Genomic DNA, 8,746 nt, shown 5'->3' with positions numbered 1-8,746 from the left:
AGATCCCCCTACTAGCCAGCCGCCAAAAAAAAAACAAAAAAACATGCAATGTACCCGGCATGGAGCCTGGTAGGAATTTTTTTTAAAGGAAGTTGCAATTGTTGTTATTAATATTATTATTATGATTCAAGTGGGGAGAAATCAGACTTAGAGAGATACATTTGGACTCGACTGAAAGGTAGGACGGCAAGAGATGTTTGAGATAGCCTAGCATGCACCATGATTAAAAACCACCACACTCGAAAAATTTTAAAAAATAAATTAATTAAATAGAAAAAAATTAAAATAAATTTAAAAACCTCCACCACACTCAATAGGTAGCTCATCCACCTATAAAAACATCAGGTCAACTTGGGCAGATCCAAAAGTGGCATCAAGGTGCACAAGCTGCCGTTTTAACATCAGGACAAAAAAATGTTCTCACTCATGTGGCCCAGCCACACGCCAACCCTTTTCACCTGCAAACTGTGTTATAACACCAAGGTCAAGGGTTCAGATTCCCATACCAGCCAGCCACCAAAAAAAAAAAAATTAAATTAAAAAGCCACAGATATAAATAAGCCCAAGATGGTCTGTTTCTGCCATGGCCAATAAAAGACAGACACCTTCTAAACAGACCTGTAGTTAATTAACATCAGGACGATAGGTGGGAATGATCAGAGGATGGGGTCAGGTGGGCCACAGAACCTGCCAATTCTACCCACCCACACTTTGAAGACAGATTGGAAACTGGCTATCCAGAAACCCCACAAACCCCACTTTCCCCCAGACAATCTTGGAGGAAAACCCAAGTTAACAGAGAATATGAAAGTTAGTGGGAAAGTAGGAGGTCCGTGGAGACTGCATCTTAATGAACAGATGACATCATCCCAAGCCAGGTGCCCTGCAAATGGGGTTGCCAGACTTAGCAAATAAAAATGTACATCTCCCAGTTAAATTTGAATTTCAGATAAACACCACGTAATTTTTTACTATGCCCCAACTATTGCATGGGACACATTTACACCAAAAAATTATGTGGTGTTTATCTGAAATTCAAATTTAACTAGGTGTCCTGTGTTTTATTTGGCATCCCAGCTCAGGAATGACAAGAGGTGATGCTGAAAGGAACACAAACTGATGGCCTCCAGGCCATATGCGGCCCACATATGTGCATTGCTCCATGTTCACAGTTTATAAAAGTGGAATCGGTTGCCAACATTTTTTTTTTTTTTTTTTTTGGCTGCTGGCTGAACCCTTGACCTTGGTGTTACCAACTACGCGCTCTAACCAACTGAGCTACCTGGTTGCCAGCATTTTAAGGATTTCTGGCTTCCTTAAAAAATGGGATGCTCCAACCATGCTGGTGGTAGCCACCCCACTACTAAAACATAATGAGGACAGAAAGGAACCTGGAAAAGTGAGAACTGATTACTGATTTGTTAGGATGAGGGATTGTGGCTAAATTCGTTTTGGGGTTGTTTGTTGCATGATGAGTCTGGAGGTCACATGGTCAGCAGCTCACCTCTCAGCCCTCTTGCAGGCTCCGCTGCTGCAGTTGACCCCAGAAGCACTGGCTGCAAGGTCTCAGAAGCTTGCCCATTTGCAACAACGCCTGCCAGGAGGACTTCCCCTTTTCCAAGCCAAGGGCGGAGGCTTCTCGCCACAGGCTGGAGAAATGTGTTTTTACAGCGCCCCCTGCAGACACAGGCTAGGGCTGCAAGTCCGGGTAGGGACCCCATCTTCTCCGGGAATTGTGTGGCCACAATTAGTGAAGCAAGCAAAATCTCAGACAAGGAGAAAAAGAAAAAGATTGAAAGAAACTAAAAATAGCAAGTATTTGAGAAGCTCTTCCTATGTTTCAGGCAGAATTCTAAGTATTCATTTATTCCTTAAAAATATCACCATAGGTGGATATCATTATATTCCCTATTTTTCACATGAAGAAATCGAGGCTCAGAGAGATGTGAATCACTTGCCCAAATTCAGATGTATAATAAGTGGCAGAGCCAGAATTCAAACCCAAGATGTCACTTCCAAGGTGTGTAACTTCAAATAAGTCACTAAACTTCCCTGAGCCTGTTTTCCCATCTACGAAATGGGATAATACCAAGTAGGGCTGGGGTATAGATTACATGACATAATAGTTAATATGATATCACATCGTGAGCACTCAATGAGCTACTTATTCTTCTTCTTATATTTCCCCAACACAGACCTTCTCCCATCTGACTGTGGCAGGAAGATGTGCTTATTCACTAGATATAGATTGTGTCCCTACTATGTGCCAGGCTCTGGACTAAGCACTTTATTTTTTTTTATTTTTTATTTTTTTTTAAAAGATGACCGGTAAGGGGAATCTTAACCCTTGACTTGGTGTTGTCAGCACCACGCTCACCCAGTGAGCAACCGGCCATCCCTATATAGGATCCGAACCCGTGGCCTTGGTGTTATCAGCACCACACTCTCCCGAGTGAGCCACAGGCCGGCCCAGGACTAAGCACTTTAAAGACATGATTTTATTGAACCTCACAACTCTGTGAAGTAGGCATTGTTATGACCCTATTTCACAGATGAGGAAACTGAACCTTAAAAAGAGCACAACCTTGCAACACCAAGGTCAGGAGTTCAAAACCCCTTACTGACCAGCTGCCAAAAAAAAAAAAAAAAAAAAGGTGAAGTAATTTGCCCAAGATCCTTAGCGAACAGGACAAAGCGGTAGGATGAAACTAAAGTGTCAAACATCTGATGGGACTGTGGTGGGACCATTGCCCCTGGAGCTCACGGAAACAACAGCAAAGTCAAGAGACTCAGAGTGGCTGGGAGCTCTCTAGGGAGCTTCTCTGGTCCATGGCTGGCAGGCATTTGGGGCTACTTCTACCTCACTCAACAAGGTAGTCCACCAAGTGAGTTTGAAGCTTTAAGAGCTTTAATACCTAATTGAGACAAGGGAAGGCACCATGCAAAGTTCCACTCCAGGCAGAGGGAACAGCGAGTGCAAAGATCCTGAGGTAGGAGTGATCCTAAAGTGACAGAAGAACAGCTAGGAGGCCCAGGTGACTTATTCAGATCTAAAGAGAAGAGAGATGAGGTCAGAGGTTAGAGAGGAGAAAGATCATGTTGGCCTGATATGGACTTTAGCTTTCACTGAGAGGTGGGGAGACATTGGAGGGTGCTGAGCAGAGACAGTAACATAATCTTTGATTTTCACAGATCACTCCAGCTGCATTTGGAGAACAGATTATAGGCGGCAATGGTGTAAGTAGAGAAACCAGTAACCCAAGCTTGTATGATGGCAGCTTAGACCAGGGCGGTGGTAGCAATGGAGGTGGTTAAGAGGGGATATGTTTCAGATACATTTTGAAGGTAAAAGCAATGGAATTCACTGTTTCACATTGAGTATGAGCAAAATGTCAAGGATCACTCCAAGGTTTTTGGCCTGAGCAGCTAGACTGCTAATGTTGTCAATACCTGGGATAGGGAAGATCCTGGGAGGCACAGGCTTGTGGGTCCAGGGGGAAGAGGAGGGTGGTGTCAGGCATTCAGTTTTGGACATGTTAAGTTGCATGAATGAAATGGAATACAAGACAAGTCTAGAAATGTATGTTGGGGCCAGGCAGCTTCACATGTCATGGCAAGAAAACGAAGTAGGGTCAGTTGACTGATGCAGTTAATGATGTTCACAATGTCAAGATCATTACAGGGAAGGAATTTGATTATGGAGCTCTGTATTATTTATTGCTGTGTAACAAATTATCTCAAAACTTAAGTGACTTGAAACACATTTATCATGTCATTTTTTTTTATAGGTCAGGAACTGAGAGGCAGCATACGTGGGTTTTCTGTCTCAGGGTCTCTCATAGCCATCAAGATGTCTGCTGGGACTGTAATCACCTCAAGCTTCCACTAGGGGAAGGACCTGCTTACAAACTCACATGGCTGTTGGCAGGATTGTTCCTTGCGCTCTACTGGCTAGACACTGCCCTCTCTTCCTCGGTACAGGGGCCTCTTGCTTGATCAAAGAAAGCAATCCAAGGAGACAAAGCAAACTAGCAAGTCTTATCACCTCATCTCACAAGTGACAGTAGGTCCAGCCCACTCAAGGGGAGGGGATTATGGAGTAAATGCCAGGAGCCATTTTAGATCAAGTCCCACCTTAGAGGTATTCTTTGGCAGCTGGCCTGTATGAGATCCAAACCTTTGACCTTGGTGTTACCACCACTCAGCTAACCAGCTGGCTCTTAGAGGTGGGATTTTAAGACATATTACCTAAAATAATTACCCAGTGAAGGGAAAGGACAAGAGCTAATGTGTTGATAATTGATGCACTTTCATTATACCAGTCTCTACATTTGAAACTTTCTAGGACTAGGGGGGGAAAAAACTTTCTGGGAGTAAACATTTTTAAATAAGCTGACCAGTTTGCTCAGTTGGTTAAAGCGTGGTGCTTAACACCAAGGTCAGGGAGGTTTGATCCCTGTACTAGCCAGCATAAAAAACCCCAAAAGCTTAAAAGGTAGCACACAAGGTTAAGTCAGGCACAGCCTAAATCACTCTTATTAATTCCAAGTATCTACCATAAAACCTAATACCCATGATTCAAGGTACACAACCCTGTGTGTGTATAACTGTACAGTGTGCCAAATGTTTTTCCTTTGACCTTCTGGATCTACCCTGCCTCTGCCCATTAGATTTCTAATACAGAATCCAATCACTAGCATGCCCTATCCACAGAAACCCACTAGGCTGATTGTCCCCTTACAAAAACCTGGGACCAGGAAACATCCCAAATGAAACTTGTAGACACCTGCTTGCTACTTACAACCCCTGTTCAATGTTTATCTCCAGTGACCAAATACAACAGCATTTTAGTTGAAAAGACTTTACTTTCTTTTTCCAGGTAGGGAGATTACAAAGTTAGAAATTCTACCAAGGTCTAATAACCCTTGATTCTTCAAAGAAATAGGCACAGCCTTTTAAAATCTGCATTGTCCTCAGGCTAAAATACAATAGTTTTGTGAGACTGGTTCAGCCAAAACAAACAGTAAAACACGACCAGGAAGACCAGGAAAACACAGGAGGCCTTGGATTCCAACTCCACAACCAAGAAGTTTCCTAAAAAGAAAACAGAAAGGTGGATTATAATCAGTACTCTATCCAGATGGAAAGTGCTACTTGTTTGGGATATGGGAGCATCTGGTTAAGACCTAGTTACTCCACCACTCCTTAGTCCATCCACTAGGATCAAGGACCAGACCAAGGAGCTGGGAAAACTTCCACCCTCTAATAAGACAACCTGTCTCTTCTGCACCTCATCTAAGCTTATACAGAACTTGTGTTGTCAAAATGTTTAACCTTGATCTGAAAATAATCCTTTCCAGGTTACAGGAATACAGGAGAAAGAGACAAATGCAGAATTAGAACCACACCACCAGAAAACTTTATTTTAAAAACTGGTTGGGACAGCTTTATGTTGATTCTGAAGGGACATAACCCAAATGCAACACATACAGGACAGTTTAGGGACCAACAGAGATATGCGAATATGAAGTGGATAGCAGACATTGGGAAGCTATTAATACTCATACTTTCAAGGATCATTGTTATGCAGGAGAAAAGTGTTATGTTCAGATGATTAAGGGTCATAAAAGCAGGAACTTACTTTCAGGTGGCTAAAACTATACACATTTATACATCCAGACAAATCTAGAGTCATCAGTGATCACTGACATTAACCCCACCTTCAGTTCCGCATGTTTTTCTTAAATAGTTGGGGAATGAATTACCAGGAGACACATCTGTTACAGCAAACAAGCACACTGTATTCAAGAAGTGGAAGAAAGCTGTCATTGGTGTTGCTTATTCCCCTTCCACTAATTAAGGACACTAGGCAAATCAGGGAACAATGAAACACGAGGATTGACTTAGCAAAAGCAGCTTCCCTGTGCTAGCACAACTTCTTGAGGGGTTTTATACGTCACTCTAAGGAAATCCTACAACCAAGAACTGACTCAAGCTGACTGGTCTGGCTGAATTGTTTTCTTTTATCAGTATGGTTGATCTGCTGTAAGCTCCAGTCATAACCAAACATGGAAGGGCAAACTGAGAAGGCAGTGCTGTTGCTTTCTGTATAAAAAATGGGGTGGGAGGTGTTGACTTAAAATAGCTATCTTTGCGTATGTCTTTCCTTGGTTTGCTCACTGTGATGAAGCAAGCTGCCATTTTGAAGAGGCCCATGTAGCAATTGAGGGTGGTCTCCAACCAACAGCATGATGTAGTTGAATCTCTACTCAAATGTGACTTTGGGCTCCTTATTTTAAAAGGTGCATTTATTTGCCAAGGCAAAGTAGTTCCACTCAGTGTTCAGTAACTTTGTTTTCCTTTCTGACCAGACCTACTAGTACCAATAGGCCAACATCAGCCCTAAGAATGACTTCTTTTCACACCCAACTTGGAACTGGGTCCTGAGATTACTCCCAACTAGGCAAATCTAGCAAGCAGAAACTTCACCTGTTACAGGACAGACCAAACCCAGTCAAGGACGGATCAGACTGAGATCAAACAGTGGCACGCATGGCTCCTGACCTACAGGAAATGAACAGATGAGGCCAAAATAAACAACCTGAATGCATGAAATAACCAACAGAGCTACCTCAATTCCCACTAAAAAAACACACAGAAGGGGCTGGCTAGTTAGCACAGTTAGAGCATGGTGCCAATAACACCAAGATCCAGGATTCAATTCCTATACCAACCAGCCGTTCAAAAACAACAACAAAAATAAAGAAGGGTAAGAAAGAAACAAGGATAGAAGTTATCTTTAGGGCCGATGCATCAGACAAAACTGGCTTATAGTTTAGTTTGATCAACATGGTCGATCTGATGGGGAAAAAAGTTATGTCATCAGCTGCAACAGCCAAATCTGAGTCACAGAAAGCAGAAACCAAAGAGAACAACCCCATATTGGTGTAAAAATCAGCTATCCCACACAGATTCTATGTCTATTCAGGGAGAGACGTGGGCTTCACTTACCGATCCTCTCTGGCACCTGGATTCACCCAGATCCATTCAAAGCCTGTTTTTCAACAACAGCAAACCTGAGATGAAAACACAAGGATGACCTATCAGCAACTTAGATGCCCAACAAAGAAGGGGCGAAGTTACAGCTCAAGCTGGCATATCAGACAGAAACTGGCTTAGAGAAGTTAGATCAACATAGTCTATCTGCCGGGGAAAAAAGTTCAGTCATCATACATGCCAGCAGGAAGCTCTTTAGAGCCCTGAAGGAAAAATACGATTTGGCTGGTATGCTTCCATACTTGTAAACTCATTCATTGAATATTTGAGCACTTCTGTGTTGTGTCCTGTTGTTGGCAATAATACAGCAGGCAAAGGCAAATACTCCTGCCTTCAGAGCTTACACTTTGAGTAGATGCCACACATGGCTGCCAAGAGTTGTGAAGAAATTGCTTTTACTGAAGTGACAGTTTGGAGCATGAGTGTCAGGAGGTTGCGTCTTAACAGATGATGTTATCACAAAAACCTTACATAAAAGAACAATCTGGGACAATAAGGTTCAAATATAATAACAAAATAACAATAATATAATGTAATAAAAATAAGGTTCCTTTTAAGTCCAGTACTTAAGTGCCTCACTCCTGGACTCAAGCAGAAAAAAAATTTGGCTTTCCAAAAATTTTTTCCAAGGAAAAACCATTACTCATCAAGTGCCCAGAAAGTGCACATGTAAGAATGGAATCCAAAATCATGCTTAAAAGAACATTAAAAATACATCAAACAACTTTTCACTTAAAAGGTTATTCCACTTACAGCATTTCTCTTAAACCTGTTTCTTCACTAGGAACCCAGGTCTAACAGGTAAACTGTGAAAATTATAACAAAATAAAGCATACAGAACACTTTAAAGAATACCTACTGCCTAACAAGTACTCAATAGAAATCAGCTTAATTAGTTAAATCTTCGTTTTTTTCCAAGTTTGCCTAGCAAACTAATTCTCAAAGCACGTGTTTCCTATAATAGGTCAGAAGACAAATGCTTACCCTAGAGATCAGGAGATCGAAGATTGTAGATGTTGATATGGGGTTCCCTTGGAGGCCCAAAGCTTATTCCCTCCTCCAACATCCATTTTGTACCCTCTGGCCGCACTAACCTGCGAAACAAGGAAAGGGCATCAATCGCCATCTTTCCATGGTCAGAAAAGAACTGAGTCGGGCCTTTTGAGGCCGGTGCATCAGAACTAACTGGCAAGTGTTCTAAGAAATCAGCATTGTCGATCTGATGGGGAAAAAAACGAAGTCATCATTTACACCAGCCAAGGGATTCTTTAGGCCCGTGGAGATGGTGAGGGTTTTTCCAGCTAACTCACCACCCCCACGGTCCTACGGCCTATTTGGGGTCAGAGCTGGAGGAACCACGGCAAGAGAAGACTAGGACCAACCGCAAAAAAGACGGCACAAAGAGGGTAACAGAGAGGACCAGAGCCCTCGAATGGAAAACAGTTGGATTTCCACTCACCACGTACAAACGGGTTCCCCGAGCTGGACGAGACCAAGTAAGCCACACTTACAACACAGGCACCAAAGATGCGAAAGGAAGATCCGCGGCCGGAACCTCCCTTATGTAGCCAGAGGAGGCTCTCTCGCGCCTGCGCACTGGGCCCAAGGCGCTTCCCCTTCCCGCCCACGCCGCGCGGGGCCCCCTGGGAAATGTCTCCGAGCCACTCAGGCCGGAGTTCTCTTATGATTG

The 8,746-nt window shown here is 42.9% G+C and overlaps 1 long non-coding RNA gene and 3 other non-coding genes across 4 annotated transcripts; all 4 read right to left on the bottom strand.

Annotated features, from left to right (window-relative positions):
- Positions 1-4,845: 4,845 nt before the first annotated feature.
- LOC134361873 (uncharacterized) lies at positions 4,846-8,583 on the bottom strand. The gene is made up of 5 exons (XR_010021494.1): positions 8,516-8,583; positions 8,041-8,150; positions 7,012-7,076; positions 6,490-6,564; positions 4,846-5,094 (listed from the first exon to the last, which is right to left on the bottom strand). It is a non-coding gene; the product is annotated as an uncharacterized LOC134361873 (long non-coding RNA).
- LOC134365898 (small nucleolar SNORD12/SNORD106) lies at positions 6,805-6,896 on the bottom strand. Its single transcript, XR_010022199.1, has one exon. It is a non-coding gene; the product is annotated as a small nucleolar SNORD12/SNORD106 (small nucleolar RNA).
- Positions 7,151-7,241, bottom strand: LOC134365902 (small nucleolar SNORD12/SNORD106). Its single transcript, XR_010022200.1, has one exon. It is a non-coding gene; the product is annotated as a small nucleolar SNORD12/SNORD106 (small nucleolar RNA).
- Positions 8,223-8,313, bottom strand: LOC134365893 (small nucleolar SNORD12/SNORD106). The gene has a single exon (XR_010022198.1). It is a non-coding gene; the product is annotated as a small nucleolar SNORD12/SNORD106 (small nucleolar RNA).
- Positions 8,584-8,746: the final 163 nt, after the last annotated feature.

Source organism: Cynocephalus volans, chromosome 1 (genome assembly GCF_027409185.1).
Source record: "Cynocephalus volans isolate mCynVol1 chromosome 1, mCynVol1.pri, whole genome shotgun sequence".
NCBI lineage: Eukaryota > Metazoa > Chordata > Mammalia > Dermoptera > Cynocephalidae > Cynocephalus > Cynocephalus volans.
The sequence above is the reverse complement of the archived record's forward strand: the minus strand, read 5'-3'. Positions and strand labels throughout refer to the sequence as shown.